A 21,298-nucleotide genomic window follows, 5' to 3' on the forward strand; every position below is an offset into this window, starting at 1 on the left:
AGCACTGAGTCAGCTGCAGGGGCACAGGTGAATGCAATTTCACCTGAGTGACCAGAAGCCTGGCTCCACCCCTCCTAGACCCCATTTAAGGGCTGACTCCCAAGGAGGAAGGATCTCTCTCAGGAGATCCTTCCTCTTGGAGCCCTTCTGCAAGCCCAGGACACAGGTAAGATCTTTATTTCATTTCTCCTTTGTAACACGATAATCTCCCTGGTCCAACACCTGTATACCTGTTTGCTATACAGTATGTAATATGCATTTTTTATTATTATATATAATTTACAAATTCCTACATATACTTTTTGGTAAATTGAAATTCATCTTGAACATAAATTTACTCAAGATTATAAACATACCACTTTGGATTGCAAAGCCAGAGCTAAGTAGTGAAACAAGTGGAACACTATAGCAATTATTGCTATATATTTTCATATAGCTGAAGAATTATTTTCGCAGCTAATAACTCTCTAAAAGTATCTTTTAATGTCTCTAAATGAATACTTTTTAAAAACCACGTTAACTATTTCATGATGTTTCTTTAGTTTTCCCAACTGCATTGCTCAGTGGATGCCATAATTCAAACACATAGAAAAATTAGAAAGCAATTGATTTAATTTTTTACCACTTGTGTTAAAATTGTAACCTTAATTGACAAAACAATTGATAAAACTAGAGATTTGAAGAGAAAAATGTGAAATGTTTGTTAGTTTTGGCATAGAATGAGGTATTAGAACCGCTGCGCTAAGAACACTGAATTCCATCAAACAAACTGATTGTTGTTACACGCTCAAGTGAAGAAACTGTGGTTGTTTAGTCTCGATGGGAGACTATTACAGGGAAGACAACATGATAGTAGCTTTTAAATATATAAAATGCAGCTGTAAAGAAGTCTGGGGTGGATAAGTGGAGGAAAAAGCTGGATCTGAGAAATGCACTTCAGGCAGCAAAATGTTGAGAGAAATAGCTTCAGAAGAGCACAGGGTATCCACCACCAGATAGTTTTAAGAATAAACATCCGCTGGGCAAGACAGAGCAGAGGTCAATGCAGTCCTGGGATAACGAGATGTGGCTTTCAGTGGTTTCAGATGTGTGGATCCCTACACAAGCTCTAGAAGAGATGCAGATCCATCGATGCCCCATGGGTCCAGGCTGCTGTACAAAAATTTTGACCTCTCTGTGCTGAATGATTGTTGCCAGCCCATTGGATCTCAGCCTTGTTCCCATGACCAGGATGCTTCCCACACCGTTCCCACCTCCTCCTTCAGCTGTCACAGCCTCATCACTCCATACACAGACATGGCTGTGCCATCCCTGGTGGCAGCCGGCTTTGCAACAGTCAGCATGGGAAATCATCCTCTTCTAATGGCAAGACAGAAGGATGGATGCTTGCCAAACTCAGAGCCAGCAGTAGACCCTTATATGATGTGAAAGTCACCCCAAATACCCCTCAGTGTCCTCTGACTACTTGCAGAATGCCCACTAGTGACCACCAAGTCCAAAATGAGTTATGGCCACTTCATGTATCTCCTTCCAGTTACATGTTCTGGAGGATGCTGTCTCCTCACCTCTCCTAGCTTGACACCATCATAACTCAGCAACCTGGCGTTACACAACTCCCAGTTGCAGGTAAGGTGGTGGTAGCCCTCAGGGAGCAATGTGGAACCCTGCTCCCATCCTGCTGTATCCCCACAAGATACCTCTGCTGCTGGTGTACATAAATGCAGCAATTAATCAGCTTGCACTGCTTTGGCTCATTTTTGGCTGGTGGGGCTGAAAGAACACTCAAATGAACACCTCTATCCAGGGTTTGGGCAGGTTTCCCAGGCCCTAGCAAAAAAGGATTGATGATGCCAGCTAAGATTACACTCCCAATGCCAAACCTTGATGGTTCCTCCACAACAAGCTCAAAAAAACCCCAAAACACCAACAACAAAAAAAGGAGCTCATGTGATCTTCAGTGAGAAACTGCCATTTACCAAGGTAGGGTTTGGAGGAGGTCTTCAAAGGACTGCTGAAATGCAGAGAGCTTGGCTCTTACCAAGGCTCTAGAAGGTAATTGCCTTTCATGACTTTGGAAAATCACCCCTCCAAGGCAGGAGCCTTCCAAAATGTTCTGGTAGAAGCTACTTTACAGCAGTTTCTCCAAGGGAAGCGTTTTCTTTAGTTAAGTCCTGGCACAACTGCAGGCCTGACTGACACCCCCAAGGCTTACCAGGGCCACATGTGTTAATGAAGATTTCCAAACCTTCGTTAGTTAGCATCAAGTTCTGAGCCTGAGCTATAAAGACTGTAAATAAGCAGGCTGAAGGCCAGGGAAGCTTAGCAGCTCTTTGATGAGGAATCCAAGATTGCTGGAGAGAGATCTGTACCACGCCCTGGCTGTGAACATGGATGTCGCAGATCTCAGCTAGCAATAAATTATCACTTCGGTAAGGAATGCCCCAATTAAAATAGGGGCAACCAAAATTAGACCCTTTAACACTGCAGCAGTAAGGTGAAAACAAGGATGATGGGTTTCTTCTGGTCACCAAAGTAAAAGCATTGGTGGAAAAATCCTAGTTTTGGAGCCAAGGTGAAGATGAACTATTTTTTAGTACAATCAGAAAAACTCATTTCATTTGGGGTCAAGGAGAAATATTCTGCCTGACCAGTAACAAAGGAGACTATTTAATCTTTAAGAGAAGTCAAAACTAAAACCCACAACTTTTCCTTCTTTTCAATTAGGGTCCATCCGAAAAATGAAGAAAACCTGTCTTTAAAACTCATCTTCTGATCTACTAAACTCATCTACTGGTCTTTAGTAAAGCAAACGGCTTCAGCCTGAGAATGCCGATGTGAAGCATTCTGATATTTAAGGAAGAAAAGAAGGATGCCTATTGTTTTGCCTTGTCGTTGACTGACTCCAGCCCAGAACTGGGAGTTATTTTGGTTGCCATCCTTTTCCCAGGAGATTTCATTTTTTTTTTTTTAACTCATGTAACACTCTCTAATTCAGTTTGAAGTAGAAATGACCAGACTCAGTAAGGCTCACGAGAACATGGCGGAGCTGCCAGTTTGCACAAATACCAGACAAAACAGTTCCATTTTCCACCCCCCTCCCCTTTGCATTTTGGGTTTCCTTTGAAATTGTACCTAGACTTCAGAGGAAGCATGGGGTCCTCAGGACCAGCTGCTCCTCAAACACACACAACAAAACCATCCAGGCCCACATGCTCTGCCATGTAACCTGCACACCACAAAAATTCAGATGCCATCTTCAGTCCTGCAAAATATTAAGCCAGGCATTTAAGATTCACCCAATGATTAAGCATGAGCAGCTTGTAATCGTTTCCAGATTCCTCTCCTAGCAGGAGGAAAGGCTCCGCAATTCCTGTCTGCGTGCTCAGTGTAGCAATGTGCTCCCAAACAGACTGAAGATGGGTTGAAGAGGACAAAACTGATACCCCGAGCTTTGCAGCTGAGACCAAGCCAGCATTACCTTTTAATCCAACACGATAACCTTGGAAAAGCAGGGTTATTTAGCCAGCATACATCAGGGTACTTCCACATCATCTGTGTAGCAACACCTGTGCACCAGCAACTAGAAACCCCCTTACATACACACTAAGATTGTCTGCATTTTTTCATCTGGCTTGGGAGCATTAAATGAAGATCAACTGTTGGAATCGGCCTCGCTTAGGGAAGCAGACTGTCTGTGCTCACAGACAGGACCTTTCTCCTCCAGGTTTTATAGGAAGCCCAAGACTGCAGCCTTTCTGCAGAGGCCACAGTGTAACCCAGGGAGCATCTGGATCCTTCCCTTCATGCCAATTCAGCCATATATTTTTCCCCCAGACTGCTTGGCCATGAAAAAAAAAAAGATCTTTGAAAACCTGCTCAGGGCTTCAAAACCCTCAGCAGCCCCAGCCTGAAAGCAAACTCAGGTCTCCCCACTGCCTTTGAACACAGTGGGGATCTGCTCCAGCAGGTTAGCTCTCAGGGCCATGTTGCTCCCTGCAGCTAAACCAGACGACGTGAAATGGCAAGTACCTCTTAATTTTTATTATTTTTAAACAGGATAGTTTAAGAGCTATGGATTTTTTTTTATTATTATTATTACTATTTTACTGGCAAATTTAGTGTGCTGCCTTCCCTCCTTAATGAAGGGAACCAAGAGCTGGTGCTCAGCTCCTGCTTTCTAGAAGCAGTCCCTGCAAACCTACTGTGAATAACCATGTCACCTCCCCATTCTCCATCTCCAGAGCAAGAAAGCAGCTTTCATCAGCTCAGACCATTTTTTCTTTTCTTGCCTCTTTACCTTCGCCTTTCCTTCAAGTTCCATTTATCTCCAAGCCCATGTCTGAGACAAGGACCTACGGCTTGCACCATCCCTTCATGTGCAAAAAGAGAAGGGTCCTGTTCCAGGATGGAAACCTGGATGCATTCCTCAAGGAGATCATCTCTGATCAAGGGTGAGGGGTTCACCACCCTCATTCATCACCTCCTTAGCCTGTCAGTGTGGGGAGGTGGGAAAGGAACAACAGCACCAATGGGCAGAGACTATCCATTGGACTCACACAATCATCCAGTTTTACTGGGATTTCTCCTCTACAGGCTGAGCTGTGTCTGCTCCCTCCATGCACCATCACCCACGGGAAAACCACACTGCAGGAACGAGGGCCAGGGTTTCAAAGTTGGGACAGATTTGCCCCTCACCATTAATTTGCAGTCCCCCATGGGCTGTTGCGGCATGGAAGCCATTAACATTTAAAAATACTTGCAGGAATGGGAAGGGGGGAAAGAATGGTATTTGCAGAGGCCCATTCCTCAGCACACTTTCATGTGTGCCAAAGTTTGTTGGCATGGCTCTGAGTTTGATAGGGAACATCTGGGCTGTTGCTGCCTGGATCCTGACTGAGGGCAGCAAACAAAGGGGGTTTGTGCAGGAATGCATGAGGAGGGGGCAGCTCAGAGGCAAAACAAGAAGACTCAGGAGAAAGCCAAATGCACACCCCAGCTTTTTCCAAGGAGATACAAGCCTCCCCCTTCCATATTTTTCTCCCCAGAGTACGCTGCAGCTACAATAGCAAGGCTCCAACGTGGCTCAGTACCCCACTACCTGTGATCAGGTCAACTGCCTAAGGAGGTGCTTGGGAGCTCCAAAGAGTGGACATGCAAATCAGGACTGCCACCTGGAGCCAGATTTCCACTCCTTCCACCTCTGGGCCCCCCTCAAAGCCACGCCAGAGAAGGTAGTTGAGTAGGGCACTGGGACAAGCATCCTTCTTACTTCCTCCTGCTTTGCCTCTGCAGTTCCCCCCCTTCCTGACCTGGGCAGCCTTTGGGAAAGATCTGCTGTCATCCTGGATGATTTCAGACCTTACAGTAGAGGTTCATTAGCATCTTTAGCAACTTTGGAGATCCACATGAAGCAAAGTCATACCTGCAGGACCTCAATGTTGGAGGCAGTGAAGGATGCTGAATTTCAATGATACCCACAGAAGGCGAGCTGGTCCCATGCTGTTGCTGGCTCAGCACCCGTTTGCCTGGATTTGTCCCTGGAACAACAAAGAAGAGCCCAGCGAGGGGTCAGCATGGTTCATTTGCCCTTTGGCCACAGCTTGCCAACAGGATCCAGCTGAATAGCTGCCAGTGCAGCGGGCTGGTGGGAAAATGCTTGTGGAGCTTCTTGTAGGCAAGGGGAGCTCAAACACTTGTTTCATCTTGGAAATGTGTGCCATTTTTTTCCAAGTTGTCCAAACATTTGGCTTCTGTATTTCCATCAGTGACACATCCCAGGGTTTCTAATTGAAAAGGTCTTTTCTCTGCATGGTTAGGCTGCTTGTAGAAAAAAAGAAAACAGGAAGCTTGAAATTATCAAAGAAAAATATTTTCATTGACCTAGAAATTTCTTACCCTTCAGTTTCTTGGTTAGTACATTTTTCAAGACTCTTCATCTCCATGAGAGAAATACTGTCATTACTATATCTCAAAAATGCCAACCGAAGGAAAGAGTTAATAATTACCAACATCTATTTTTAACCTGATACCACCAGTCACATCTCACAGATGGCAGCTGGACTCCCTTGAGGCTCTGCCATTGACTTTATCAATGATTTGAAGCCAGAGAGGATTTAAGTGGGTGGGACATTCCCCAGCTCTATGCTAACAGAGTCAGAACAGCAGCTGTTACAGATAGGTAGGAGCTGGGAGCATCTCTAAAGAGTCCGTGCTCAAGAAACATTTAGATGTTGTTCTAAGGGACACCGTTTAGTGGGGAATATTGGTGATAAGTGGACTGTTGGATGGGATGATCTTTGAGATCTTTTCCAGCCTTGATGATGCTATGATGATGCTATGATTCTACAACTGCCCTGCCAGTTTCTGGTGTCACATGCCTCCGTCATCCATCTACCACTGAAAATAAACTGCTCGTTTCTTTCTCCCCCTCAGTTCCATAACTCAAAGGATGAGATAGATTTTTCTGCACGTTTCCAAGAAGTTTGCCACCAGGCAAGGACCAGGCATGCGAAACCTTCAACCTGAGACATGAATGTTTGCAAAAGTTATTAGCTTATGAAAACAGCTCTAATGGAAACTGTTTTACTGCCATCATTTTAACGCTACGAACAGAGCCTGCTGCAATATATAACATTATCAAGTGCCTGTCAGCATTTAATAGAAGCCATAATTAACTGCTGTGGAAGAACATAGCAAAAAGTTTATTCTTAGGAAAACTTTTGGGAGCTGCATAATTCTGGCCTTATTTCTTTCTTATAATCCCTCTCTACACGAGCCTTAATAAAGTTCATAGGACAGAGTGAATACAGGACACAGGCGTGTATCTTGTAGTATTAGCGATAGGATTTTCTTTTCTGTTAAACTACATAATCCAGAAACAACAGTGATGTTTGCTTTGGGACCTGGCCAGGCACTCAGCTCTGGATTCAGCCTTCCTGACTGGTGCAACTTTCTCATTTCCATTGGCCAAAGGTGCTCACAGCCAGGGCTTGGCAGTCCCCATTTCAGGGTGTCCACCTCCTGGTGCTTCGTGCCCCAAATCAACACAACCAAAGAAACTCAGAAGTGAGTCAGGCCTGGCTCTCCCCCATTCTATCAATCTTGTGCCCAAAACCCACTTTATTCCCCCAGCTCTGCAGGCTGGCAGGCCACTTCCATCTCCCCCAATAGCCCAACAGCTGTTCTCTGTCCCTTCAGAGATTAGTTTGTTTTCCTAATGCAATTACCGCCACGTGGCTCTGCTTTCTGCACAGATCAAGCCTGGATAGAGATAAAGCAGTGATAAAACTGCCTGCTGCTGCCAACCACGCTGCTCATAGAGACACAAGCTGAGCCTGTCCTATGGGCACACTGGGACTGCAGGGTCCCTGCTGCCCCGAGCTCCACAAAACCTCAGCACTGCTGGGCCAACATCTGGCTGAACACCCACCTGCCTGCACCCAGGGCAGCTCCTGCACTCAGCCCAAGCCTACCCCATGAAGATGTTGGTCAACAGCATCCCCTGTGCAGAGCATCCTGCAGGCACAGGACCTAAGGGACACAGCTAGTGGGCATGATTGTGATGGGTTGATGGTTGGACTAAGTGATCTCAGTGGTCTTTTTACAACCTAAATGATTCCATGACCCAGCCCTGATGCTTTCCAGCACCTCTTGAGGTCCCCTCGTTGTCCCCAACCCACATGTGGGCACAGTGGCAGTGAGCCCACAGCACCATGGGGCACACTGGGAGGAGACACCCAGAGCTGCGCTGCCTGCAGGAGACGCACATCCTCGCCAGATGTCTCCCATAAAGCTGCAAGCACTTTATTTTAATAATAAGTCTTAATGTATTCATTAAAGGCTCCCAGTGACCTGGGATGAATTTCCCCACTATTGTAAAGGGCTGTGGGAATCTGGAAACCGCTGCATTACAGTTAATAACTTTAATTTTACAAGGCCCAAAATAGACAACTGAAAAAATACACAAACTCACTGTTTCCAATTAAGAAGGGATTTCTTCTAATTCCTCTGCCACCGGCACTCTTGTTTAGCAAACAGCATCAGCCGACATTCAGCCATAGGAAAGGGAAAAGCGCTGAGCATCCAGCACCTCATCTGTAAGAGGCAAGGAAGAGGACATGAGCTCTTCTCCCCATCGCTGGTCAGTGACAGCAAACCCAGACTGGGGGAGTCAAGGGCGAACTGTAGTGCCTGCTTAGCCTCAGTGGGTACTCAAACACCAGATGGCTTCCAACCATCCTCTCCCTGCTCCGTCCTGGGAAGGCTCCTGCACCCCCTCATATTTGAGACTGGACACACCTCAGGTTTTAGGGCCAAGAAGGAATGTTCCCCCCAGATCAGTTTACATTGTGTTTACTGTCTCCTCCTTCCTCTGTAGAGCAATGGATAGGTAGGACTCCATAGAAAAAAAAAAAGAGATGGGAGCAGAAAACAAAAGTTCTCCCTGATTTTTTTTTGTTTAGTTTTTTGGCCATCTAACACTTTCCAGCCCAAATCTTTTAACTTTCAGTTGGACTCCTTTTTTGCTTTCCAGTTAAAAGCAGAGTTCTCCAAGAAGACGAGAGACACTCTATATGGGAATTTACTCATCACAAGCCAGGCATTCTGGGAAGGAGAAAGGAATTTGTGAGTCCTCACTTGGTGCCACAGCTGCTGCCCATGCACTGCTGTGAGCAGTACTGAGCTCCTGTAGCAGTGGGCTCACTTCTCCAGCCATAGTGAATCCATAAAATCCATAGTGGTGAAAAGTGATCTTCTTACGCCTCAAGCCCACATTTCTCCATAAACATGGCAGCTCTGGGAGCTGGGGATGGGACACTGGGGCATCACTACTGAGGAACGTGGGCAGGCACATCCATAGCTCTCTTTGAATGCACTGGGAAGGGAACATTTGCTCCTTGGTTTAAAGCCATCTGAATGCCTGGAGATAAGCCCTAGCCACCAGCTGATACTGGAGCTCATACTTGTGCTCACAAGAGTCTGAATGGGAAAGATGCTCCTCGAGCTGAGCAGCCCCAGCCTCCCACCCAGGATCAGCCAGAGATATTGAACCTAAAGCACCAAAAATCCATAGAAGCCAAACCTATCACGTCAACAAACAGCTACCAACCAATGTCTCCTATCCCCACATGTCAGCTATGGAGTGTCTCACAGCAATGCCCTGCCTTCAAGAGGTTGAAACCTCCACCATAGGAGTTTGGAGCCAGCGATTTCTCAGTTCAAGGCATCTTTCAATAATAAATAACAAAAACAAAATCAGAAAACCTATTTATGAAAATCTGCCTGGCTTGTGTCAACTGTCAAAAAAAACCGCTCAAATTTCAGTCTCCAGCTGCAAGAATCTTGGCTTTAAATAAAAAACATGATTTTCAGGTTTAAGACAAAGATTAAAGAAACCTTAGAGAACAAACTCTTGCTTTTGCTAACACCCTCCACAATGGCCACGCTCAGATTTCCATCAAGTCCAGCTCCGGAGACCGCAAACGGAATTGAGTTCGGGTGTGGGGACAGGCAGGAACAGCAGCAACTGGAACCCAATAGCCGGGCATCCCCAGCTCACCTCCAGGAGTTAAGGTATTTCCCAGTGATTTGGGTGAAAGCAGCAGCCCTGGGGGTGCCAGCTGCCCTGCCTAGCGGCACCATGCAGGCTGCAGGCGAGCACAGCCGCTGCCTCCCCATCTGGAGCCCATGTACAGCAAGTGGCAAGATTTATGTCGTGCTGAAGCATTCCACAGTTTTGAGCACAGAAATGATTGAACTCCAGATGTTAACAAGATGCAGGACCCCTTTTATTATTATTATTATTAATGTGATTTCTTGTTTCGCTCATGACAAAACCCATCAGATTAACTTATTAGGAGTGGAACTGCCATCAGGCTGGTGATGAGGGAGGATAGCCCTGGCTGCCTGACAGCACTGCCCAGCGCTGTGGTGTCCCCATCCATTGCAGTGGAACAGAGACAATGCTTGAAGGAAAGCCCCCAGCCTGTTCAAAGGGATCCAAACCTTTAGCAAAGGTTCTGCTCCTCCAGCAAGTGAGCTGCAGCAGGAACCTGCCTGTTGTCATCTCAGCTCCTATGGATGGGATGGATGCAGGACTATGGATGCTGTGCCGCGACAACCCAGCTCCCATGCTCCAATTCCCTGCAGAGAGAGTACTACCAATGCCATTTCCCATTGGAAAGGAACCAAGTCCTCCAATATTCCCACAGGCACTGCCGGGAGCATCCCTTGTGCAGCCAACATCTGCATCCCAGAGCAGGGTTGGGAGCTGTTGCATTGTCACCATGTTATCACAGCAACTTGATCGCACGCATCTTTGCGCCGGGAGATCAAACAGGTATGGGAAAGCCCCACACCCCACTGTTGCCAAGCACTGCCCCACACTGAAAATAAATCCACCCAGAGGGATGCCAGAAACAGAACTCAGCATCTTGCCACCCTCCTGGCCATGGGTTCTGCCTTGCTCAGGGGCCCCATCTCCTTCCTGGTGTCACCACATGCCAGGTGAGCTCCAACCCTGCTAGCCCTCCTGGTTTTCCTCCCCCAATCCTGGATTTGCATCCCTACCAAAACAAGCACAGGGAAGGTTTGGGCTGCCCCAAGCCCTTCTGCTGCTCCCCTGAGGCACATGGGTCAGACCTGGAAGCACACAGTGGGGTGAAACCCCTACTTCTCACCCTTCCAGAGAGCTAGGAGATGATCGCTTCCATTTGTTGAGTCATATCCAAGACAAAAATGAGTCTTTACTTTCATAAAGCCCAATGTAAGTCATCATTTAGTGCTCCCAGGTGCTCTATATGCAAAACACATTGCTCCCCAAGCAGCCCTCAGAGGCTGCACCACTGCCATCCCACAAATGGGTGGAGCAGAGACCAAAGAGCTCCAGCACCACAGCTCATCCCTAGGCAGAAGGCAGGCCCACCCCATGTGGACATACATCTAGACCAGTGGCAGAAGATTTTACTCCCTCTGCAGCCCAAAGTGTAACTCAATCTACTCAACTGGAAACAGAGCTTATACTGCTTCCCGAGTCCTTTAGAGCTCCTTTTCATAAAGCCAGCATTCTTCCCTGATTCAACAAGCTCCCAAATAAGTCTGCTCTCAGGGTGCAGTCCTCCACCAGCCCCCACGCAGAGCAGCAGAAGTGACACTGAACTGGATATTGGGGTTTCTTGGTGCCCAGGATAAGTAGGAAGAAAAGCACTAAGCAGAAGCAGCAATCTGGGGGAATCCAGCTTTTAAGTAAGAGCTCACATTTTGCAATATAGAATCCCAGAGTCATTAAGGTTGGACCAGTTCCAATCTACCCCCACTGACCATGGCCCTCAGTGCCACATCTCCACAGTTCTTGAACACCCCCAAGAACTGTGACTCCATACGAAACCCATGGTGCTTTTAGCACCATCAGTGCATCAAGGAGTCTGAGTACTTGGAGACCCTTTACTCAGTTCAGTCAGAGAGAAAAAGCACTGCACAGTGGCTTACATAGGGAGCTCACAGTTAAAAATGGGCTTCATTCAATAATTGTCAGCGTTTGTTGTAACAGTAATCAGTAACAGTTAATATAACTTAAAGTAAATACCAGACTGCCATTTAATAGTGCTAATACATAACCTATAAAACATGTTTGTGTAATTATGCTGATAAGTTTCCAATCAGCAGTGAATAAAGTCTGTCCACAAAGCCTTACATAAAATTTAGAAAGTCAGCTATGGAGAGAACAATCTGCAGAGCACCTTCATGAGCAGAGAGAGCAGTGTGGCACTGATGGGCAGAACGAAGGGGCTCCATCCTTCCCCAGCCCTCTCCCTGCTGCCACCCCTCAGCTGATGCAGCCCAGGATACTGTTGGCCTTCCAGGCTGCAAGAGCTCTCTACTGGCTCATGTCCAGCTCTTCATCCACCAGGACCCCTGAGTCTGTCTCCCACTCTGTACATGTACCTATGATTGCCCTGACACAAGCTCAGCTCCTTGCACTTGGTGTTGTTGAACCTCATTAGATTCCAAAATGCCCTCAGATGTGAAAAATATACAGAATCTTTACTCCTTAAAAACACTGCTGAGGTTCCCCTCTGGCTCCATCACAGCCTCCCCAACCTACACCAGGTGTGCTCTGGGGCAGCAGCTGACCCTCACAGCCCCTTCCTGGGCCTGATTAAATGGGCCAACACCAAAGCACCCTGCAGAAGCAGCACACTCAGCCAGGTGGCACCTGGGCAGCCTGGCACTTCTCAGCACCTTTGCTCTCCAAAAACTTGGATTTCCTTCCTGAGCTTGGTAGGTTGGAGTGGAGTAGCCAGTAAACAAATGGGGCATAAAACAGTGAGCGCTCACAGTCTAATATCCAGCTGCACACTGACACAATTGGAGTCATCTGTGAGTAATTAGAAAATATAAACACTCACAACAGAACTTTGGTTCCTATACTCAGCAAGACATTAATGGGCTTTTCTTCAGCCAGAAAATCCTCATTATGGTGATAAATTATTAGCCTTTTTTCCTGAAGCAGCGTGAAAGCGTTACAATGGAAAAATGACAAAAGGAGAAACATACCCATTTTTGGCAACGCTGGAGGGGAGGAGGATGGGTACGATGGAGCTGGAGCCTGCCTCAGCCACAAAGCCCTGGGGCTTCTCAGCTGGCTGCTATCACTGCTCAGCATCCCCCAGGCTAAGGCTGAAGCCTGCTTGAGATGACAAGACTGCCCTACTCTGTAATGGGATGGAGACCACAGGTGAAGGTCCCCAAGCTGTCCCAGCCTGGGGAGGTGGGACAGAATGCCTCTATGTGCATCCCTGCCTGGGCAACATGACACCTTACCCATTGCTCCATCCACATGTAAGGTTGGACATCCATGAGGTTGGTGGCAACTAGGAAGGAGCTGCTGTGGTTTGGCTCCTGGAGGCATCTGGAGAAGTGTCATCTTCCCTCACCCTGAAAACAAGTTTGGGAAATTCATGGGAACGGCTTTTCTTGAGGATTATCCTGGCGCTAGCGGGGCTGGGCAGGGCCAGGGGTGAGTGATGTGGGGCCATAAAGGATAGAGCATCACCACACTGTGGCCACCAACCTGCTCCAGCCTCAACTCCCCCAACCACCTCCAGCCCTAAGGAGGGCTCAGCATCCTCCACACCAAACATTTTGGGGGTACTCTCCATGCGCAGTCCAACCCAACGCCAGCCATCCCAATACACCAACAAACCCCAGGACTCCCCATTTCCAGTCCAACCCAACACCAGCCATCCCAATACACCAACCAAGCCCTTCCTTTAGTTCTGAGCCCGGTTCCCCCAGGACATCCCACCTGCAGCCCCCCAGTCCCGCCTGCTAAATCACAGAGCATTTAATGGGTCCGACTCAGGCCTTCATGCAAAGGAAGAGAACAAATGACTGCTGGGGGAGATATGGTTTGCATCATTTAATCACCATTTACAATAAAACACTGCAGCGGCTCTGCGGAGGGTAAGACAGCAGAGTTCAGCAGATTTTATCAATAACATCGCAGGATTCCTACTGCGTGGCTAAGAGAGTTGCCATGGTTATTATGACAGATTTACTATCATTGTAACTTAATTCACCATAATAAGTATCTGCATAGTTATTATTGTTTTACAATGATAACTATAATTCAACCGCAGCTTTATGACTAAATTTGTAACATCACTACGATGTTCTGGGAAGAATTGAAAGCAGGACAATTCACATGCTTTCTCAGAATATAGAAAGAAAAAGAAATTCGAGTTGGTTTCTTTTTCTCTCCTTTTTGATCGCTTCTTTGAGAACAATTTCTGTGGTTTGGTTACTGTTGGTTTGGGACAGGGCGCTCTGTCGGAATCAATGCACAGAGATAGCTGAAAAATGGGATTTTTCCACTGCAAAATTGATCCTGGGAAAAAAAAAATCCCCAAAGTATTTCAACATAAAGCTGCTAAGAAATTCCTAAGTGCTGCCAGTTGGGAAACAAATACAAAGCGCTGGCAAGGCGAATAAAAATCATCAGGTTTAATTCAAAAGGAATGACCAGATCATCAAAAAACGACCCTGGTAATCAGTGGAAACAAAGCACTGCTGGAAAAATAAATAAAGCCTAGGAGAGAGCTTCAGACAAATTGTAGGGCAGGGAGCAGGGCCCGCTCCAGGCAGGATCTCTGCAACACTGCCCACATCCCTTGAGGACAAGTCACACCTGGGCTGGAGCCCACAAGGTGGAAAGGAGAAATGGAGCAGAATCATAGAGGTTGGAAAGACCTCTAAGAACTTCAGGTCCAACCCCAGCCTACCCCGCCGTGCCCATATCCCTCAGTGCCACATCTCCATGGTTCTTGAACACCTCTGGGAACAGTGACCTCAGCACCTCCCTGGGCATCCTCTGCCAGTGCCCAACCACTCTTTCTGAGAAGAAAATGCTCCTAATACTCAACCTGAACATTCCCTGGCCCAACTTGAGGCCATCATTCATTAAATGAGCATGAGATAGCGTCAGCATTTCCAGCCTGGTGCCCTGCACCCTGCCAACAAAGCTCTCCCCAGCTCCAGGATCCTTTCCTCCTTGGAGAAAGGGTCCCCAGCTCCCCCTCAACTCCATGCACACATCCAAGGACTCATAGCCTTGTCAGGTTCCCACCTCTTTTGCTTTTGGGGTGCATTTGGCCGCCTCCTCAGTTCTCACCCCCATTTGACCACATTTCCCTGGTCCTCCATCCTGCAGAATGGGACGATTCTTGGTGGGACAGTATGGGAGAATTACCTGATGATCTTAAGAGTCTTTTCCAACCTAAATGATTCTATTTCAGTCAGATGTCTGGAAGAATTCCATGCAAAGAGAGGCTAGGCATTGGAATGGGCTGCCCAGGGAAGCAATGGAGTCCCCATCCCTGGAGGTATTTAGAGAGATGTGGATGTGGCACTGACAGACACTGCTCAGTGGCAGACTTGCAGTGTTAAGCTCATGGTTCACCCAATGATCTTAAGGCCTTCTCCAACCTGAACCACTGTGATTCTCCAATTATAATCCCACATCACAGAGCACCAAACCTGGGGGGCTTCAGAAGTCCCTGCTGCCTGAGGAGACCCAAAGCAGCCCCATAAGCAGAAGAAGCAATGGCCCCAAGGCCAACCACTCACATGCCTGCCCTGCCAGCAGCACTGCATGTTAGCCCAGGCTTACATCAAATCTCCCTCCCCTCCCCACCTCCTGCTTCCACAGCTGATATATGAGATCAGATATAGGAAAATCTACTCATAAAATTAATGGAGGCTGCATGAACTCGCAGATCATAAACTCAGAGGGGTTTGCAGCTTGCTTTTCAGGGAAGGGGGGGGGGAGGGCACAGAGGCAATTTAGCAGTGAGGACTAATTTGCAGCAGCTGTCCCACCACACCCCACACCCCTCTCTGGGCTCAGGGAGATTTAGGGAACACAGCACTGAAGACCAGAGGCGCTAGAGCTGGCACCCTGCATCCTCACACTGAGGCTCTGCTCCCAGCCCAGGGCTGGTGGCCAAGCCATGCTCAGTGACAGCCTCCTGCAGCAGCACCAATCATTGGTAGTACAGGCCAAGGCATGAGCAACTCCATCCCCTGCCAAGAGACCATATAGAGATGACACACTGCTCAGGTCAGGGGCTGTGGGTAGGCACAGGGTGATGAGGAGCTGTGATGTGGACCAGTAAGATGGGCCCAACATGTCTAGCAGAGAACACCATGCTGGGGACAGGGAGCTCCTCTAACCCAGCCCAGGAGCCTCCTCTATCTGGAATCCTCTAATTAGGGATATTTTGGAGTCAAGCCTTCACAACAGACTTCCAAGTACCACCTTATGGCCCATCCAGGGTATCCAACTGAGGAGCAACAGCTGTCCTGAAGCTATTCTCTCCACATTGCTCCATAGCAGCTGGTCTTGGCTCTCAGGCAGAAGCACCCCATGCCTGGCAGCTCCTCCCTGGGCAGGTCAAGCCTGAGAACTCCTCTCTGCCCAGAGGAGACATGCATGTGCATGGGACTGACATATCACACCCCCATTCACCCACCTGCCCAAGGCAGCAGCTCAGTGGGGAAGAAGATACAGCCCTTCCTTATGCCAGCATCAGGACACTGAGGACCAGTCAGGCACCAAGACCTCCCTGAGCCACCAGCTTTAGTACTGAGAACATGCTGCCCCCTCCATCCCTGAATCAGACGCTTGGCCTGTCCCTGCTCAGGTTCTCTCTCAATGCCAAGGGCAGCTTTTAGTCTGTTCCATCAGAAAACATTTTGGCACCCAGCAGCTCCAGCATCCATGACTCAGAGCCCTGCCCTAACCTCAAGGCTCCGCTGACTCAGAGGCAGGAACAAGCCCCAGCCCCTTTCAAGTGGTTTGGAGCTTCAGCCAAAGCATCCACCCAAGGGGAGCTGGGCATCACATGCACCAAGCACCCAGCCAGTACAAACTGTCCTCCTTGGGGCTCCCCTCATGGAGGCCCTAAGTGCCATACCCCTTTACATACCTCCTTCCCAGCAATGGTGCCCCAAAACTTCTCCAAACAAGGCAACATGGAATAACCTTCACGCTCCTTAAGCTGGGAGCTCCACTTCCTCCTCTCCTCATCCTCCTCCATATCCTGCTGCTGGCAGTACTGAGAGGAGAGCAAACCCTACTGCCTCCCCTTTTATAGGGCCCAGTGTTCCCCAGGTGGCTCCATCAGCTCAGGGAGCTTTTCTGCTGCTGGCACACCTGTGGCCAGGGCTTCCTTCATTCCCCACGTGGAGGTGGTTCTCCACAGGTGACAAGGAGCAGCAAGGACAGGGCTAGCTCTGAGCCGGTGTCTGAATAGACAGAGAACAGGGGTTGCTGTCCTCCCCATATAGGATCCGTAAGGTCTGAGACATGTTCTTCGAACCATCAGCATCCACATTGCCTCTCAGCTCTGGACAGCAGTGCAGCCGATGGGGAGACATCTGTTCCCCATCCAGCCAGCAGTGTCTTCCTGATCTGCCTCTTAAAAATTACAAGGCAATTTGGAGTTTCTATTTTGTACTTTTGATTTGCCCAAACACCTGAAACATGAGCTCTCAATCCAGGATCAAAGGCTCTTTCTGGAGCAACACAGACGGCTATATCCACTGCCATATTTATGCATGATTAGGAACGCCTGCATTGGAGAGGGGATTTGGCATGGGTGTGTGTGCTGCAAAGCCCTGAAACTCCATCCCCTCTGGAGCAGGGGAAGTCTGGTAGGGTCAGGGCTGGTGCCAGCTCCCTAGGGTGACACCTGGCAGGAAGGTGGCCCTTCTGCATCACTTGTGCTCTGTCCCCATACAGGACCCAGACCTACTGCTGGCTGGGATTTCACCTCTATGCCTTGTTCCACTGGTGGGGTGTGGCAACGTGGATGCAACCCTGGTGCTGTGATGTGAGAGGCAGTAGGGATGACATCAGGCCAAGCAAAGGGTTAGTGATAATTAACACCAGACACTAATGAGCTGGAGGGGTTATGGGTTGAGCCCGTTCACTGTGAGTTCAGAGCATTTGAGCAGGGCAGGGGGACCCTGCTCAGGAGCTGTGGCTCTTCTGGATTCTGCTTCTCCCAAGGATGAAGTGCTTCAGAGAAGGATGTGATCCTCATGTAAGGGAATGGTAGGCAGGGCGTGTTGTTTATGGGAAAGCCAGCAATAAAGTCAGGAAGATATAAAGACACCTGCCCTTACACAGGTAGCAGAACAGGAGAACAGCCACACGTGTCAGACACTGGTGCCTTTCCCTTCCTCTCTCCTCCTTTCAGATCAATTTGAAACATCGGAAAATGCAATAAAATGCCAGATGCCTCTGCCTTATGGGCATAATCATTTTTGGATAACGTGTAATGAATCAGCTGAAGTCAAGGTTACCAGCCCAAGGCTGAGATACCCTTAACTCTGCCTTTTTAGGTGGGAACCTGGTGCCTCCCTCTGGGCCACCATAAGGTCAGTTTCCACCATGCCAATATGTAAACCATGCACTTTTATTAAAGCAGTCTAAGGATGCATGCAATGCAATCCTAACTTCTCTCCTTGGGAAATTTGTTGGATTCTTTTTTGCCACAGTTTCCCTTGGTGCTGAGGGACCTCCGGAGCAGAGCTGAGATGAGGCACCCACGGCTCTGCAGATCCCGGCATGCTCCTTCCCCAGTGTTTCAGGAGAGTTTTGCACCGGGAATGAGTTGGGAAGAAATTTTGCCACAAATATTTTCAGCAAATTATGCAGGCTTGGAAAAAGCAGATTTCAGTTCTACTGAGAAGTTTCTGTTTTGACAGATGTTTTAAGTATTTTTTCTTAAAGATTTTTATTCCTTATTGAAACTAAAGGAGGTCTCGAAGCCAAAGACTGGGCCAAGACAAAAACTTTGAAAACATCTAAGCAAAATGTTTCCCTATTCACCATGTTCTCCATTTCAACAATTTGGGGAATGGGGAAAAACTCACAGAATTTCACCTTCCCTGAATCCGTCCCGTTCACCCAGAAAATCACAGAATCATAGAGTCAGTATGGTTGGAAAAGACCTCTAAGATCATCCAGTCCAACCACCAACCCATCCCCACCATGCCCACTAACATGTTCTGGCTGAGAAACGCCCTTCGTGCTCCATTGAGCCTGGCTCCTTTGAACGCCGTGGGGCCCATGGGACCCCCACTTCCAGCATGCCAGTGTGGTTTCCATGTCAATCAGCTGAAAACAGAGCCCTCCAGGAGCTCAGACATTTTGCAAAGCCCGAAGGCTGCCAACGTAAAGATGGAGTAGGCAATGGGTGCCCATGCCCACGACTCACCAAAGACAGAATACCACCACTGCCCATCTCATCCCTGGCTGTTTCCTGCACCCCCAGCTTGTTGCGGGGGTTTGAAGACCCCAAATAATTCCAGAGGCTTTGGGCCTGTAGCACAATCCTGCAAGCAGCTTCGGCTCGGCAGCGCGGCACACGTGCTGGCAAAAGGAAGCATTTAAAAAACCGCTGCTGGGAACCGCGCGCCGCTATCCAGTGGGTAGCTGCTTTCCTTCAACGGGCCATAAAAATCCCATTTGGAAATGCAATTGCCTTGCTCCCCTCCTGCACCACGCTGCTATTTCAAGGGGGCCCATCTAGCGCATTAAAGCACACGCGGAAAGCACTGGGATCTGCTGAACCTTAAAACAATTATTATTTTTCGCAAGCCACGCTCCTTCCAAAACTAACATTATTCTAAGATGCAGGTAACATGTGACACGTTTTCTTTTTCTCTCCAAAGTACAACACCCTTCCCTTCTTCTATCCCTCCTTCCCAAATATCAATCATCGGCAAAGACAAGGCAAATGAACTTTTAATCAATAACAGCTACTGTTTCTTGTACCGGGACTGTTTATGATTTAAAAGGGGGAAAAAAAATTAAATCAATCCTGATGTGAACATTTTCCCACTTGGAAAAACAGCCCAATCCTATATCAAAAGGTTGAGTTTTTAATATGTTTTTAGAAGGTTTAAAAGCTAAATTAATTTTAAATTGTTTTTACATATCTTGCCTATAGACAGAACCACATCACATGATGAGGAAGGGTGGTCCACGGCTTATTAATGTTCCCAGTAAGTGCTTTAGCACCAGTCTGTCTGCTGTACGCACATTCAATACCATTGCTGTCTAAGCATCGGGCCGGCTCTAACCGCACGCAGCGCGGCGCGGCCGTCCCGGCGCTGGAGTTGGCGGTCTGTCCCCTTTCCGCCCAGACCAGGTACAGCACTTTGTGGTATGTCTGCAGGCAGCATTCATCAAGGACCTCAGCCTAAATCCTGGTTTTTGTCAAGAAAGGACCAAAAAGGAGACCGGTTTGACAGTTTGGGGCGGCACTAAATGTCTCAAACCAGCAAACGAAGAAGCAGGAGGTTTATTCCTGGACCAAGGGAGTCTATGAAGGCTCCCATGGATGATGGGATTCCAACATAACTTTGTGGATCTGAGCCTTGGTACCTTAAAACAGGGCAAGGCTGCAGGTAGGAGCTCCTAATTTCATTTCTGTTCTGGCAAAGGCTTGAACAATCAGGAGATGGAGTTCATTTCCACCTTCATGTGCCACAGCTCAACTGGTAACGTGCTGGCTCCAGCACAAGGTTATGTGAATGTGAACAGCTGGTGCCTGATCTGGTGGATGGCAACCAACCCATGGCATGGGGTTTGGACTAGATGGTCTTAGAGGTCCCTTCCAAGCCAACCATCCTATGAAACCTGAACACAAGTGGTACATGAAAAGGCACCCATTAGATTTTTTCTCAACTCCAAGTGGGTTCATTTTGACCCCTTACAGCAATAGCATGTCCTGCTGACCCATCTGAATGTCCACCAGAAAGTGACCCCCTCCCTGCTGCCCAACCTTCCCTAGCACAATCTGGTGCATGGACACTTCTGGGAGTCCCAGTGCTTCTCATCTTTGAGAACTGAGGTCTGGGACATGCCATGGCCTTGTCCTGTAAGTGACACATCACTGTGACTGACCTCTGTGCCCAGCTTTGGGACAGCGAGTGAAGCCTCTTTGCAGAAGAATGGAGGAGCAGCCCAGGAGCTACCAGGTCCAGGTGCAAGGACAGAACCAAGGGAGATGCCATGTGCATGGCCTCACTGGAGGCAGCGGCAGGACGATCCATGGGAGAGGCTGCTCTGTAGATGGCCGAGGGTAAGCAGCTCTGACACGCGTTCCTCAGGCTCTCTGAGTCATCAGCTGGGGATGTCCCAGATGGAGAAAGCTGGATGTGGCCAGGCTGGCCCTGGGCAAGCATTGTTATGGCTAATGTCCCTTCCCGCTGGCTCCATGCCGGGATGACGGACAGGGTGCAGGAATGGAGATCCTGGCAGGAAAAGGGTCTTGGTCTCTCCATCTCCCCACAAACACATTTTCCCCTGCCTTGCCCCTCTGCCACCACCCTTACTCAGTACTCTGTCCCCACGCTCCCTTCCTGAAGCACTAAGGAGTCAGCTTTGACATTTCCCTCACTACCATAGGATCAGTGGCTGAGCCAGAGCCTGGACACCATCTTCTCAGTTCCCTTTCCCATGAGGCCTTCGACCCCCTGTGACTATGTCATGCTCTACTGTCCTCCATGGCTCTCACAGTACCATCCCCATAACCATTGCAAACACCTCCCGGTTGTGCACTGAGGTGAATATCCGCCTCAGAGCTCTTCTCCCAGAGGAGAAGAAACATCAGGCAGCTTTTTAGGATCAGAACAGAAGAGAATAGACTAGATGTTTCTCCACTTACAATTTTGCCAGACTTTAACCGGGCTCCAATTTTCCATGCTGGGTTTCTGCCTCTGG

At 48.3% G+C, this 21,298-nt stretch overlaps 1 protein-coding gene and 1 long non-coding RNA gene across 4 annotated transcripts in view; one reads left to right on the top strand and one right to left on the bottom strand.

Annotated features, from left to right (window-relative positions):
* Positions 1-21,298, bottom strand: part of METTL11B (methyltransferase like 11B) — a 97,922-nt gene that overhangs the window by 4,401 nt on the left and 72,223 nt on the right. The window contains exons 8-9 of one of the 2 annotated variants that reach the window (XR_006930814.1): positions 7,973-8,094; positions 5,423-5,537 (exon numbers count right to left, since the gene is read on the bottom strand). The gene's annotated coding sequence lies outside the window, so the exon portion shown is untranslated. Of the gene's footprint in view, positions 1-5,422; positions 5,818-7,972; positions 8,095-21,298 lie in introns of both variants that reach the window. The other variant, XR_006930813.1, reaches the window with a different exon arrangement.
* Positions 111-6,811, top strand: LOC107053930. Of its 2 annotated transcripts, none has more exons than XR_005861937.2 (2): positions 111-1,626; positions 2,725-6,811. It is a non-coding gene; the product is annotated as an uncharacterized LOC107053930 (long non-coding RNA). The 2 variants fall into 2 exon arrangements; XR_001467743.4 differs by having other exon boundaries at positions 111-166.

The sequence above is a fragment of the Gallus gallus genome, chromosome 8 (assembly GCF_016699485.2).
Source record: "Gallus gallus isolate bGalGal1 chromosome 8, bGalGal1.mat.broiler.GRCg7b, whole genome shotgun sequence".
NCBI lineage: Eukaryota > Metazoa > Chordata > Aves > Galliformes > Phasianidae > Gallus > Gallus gallus.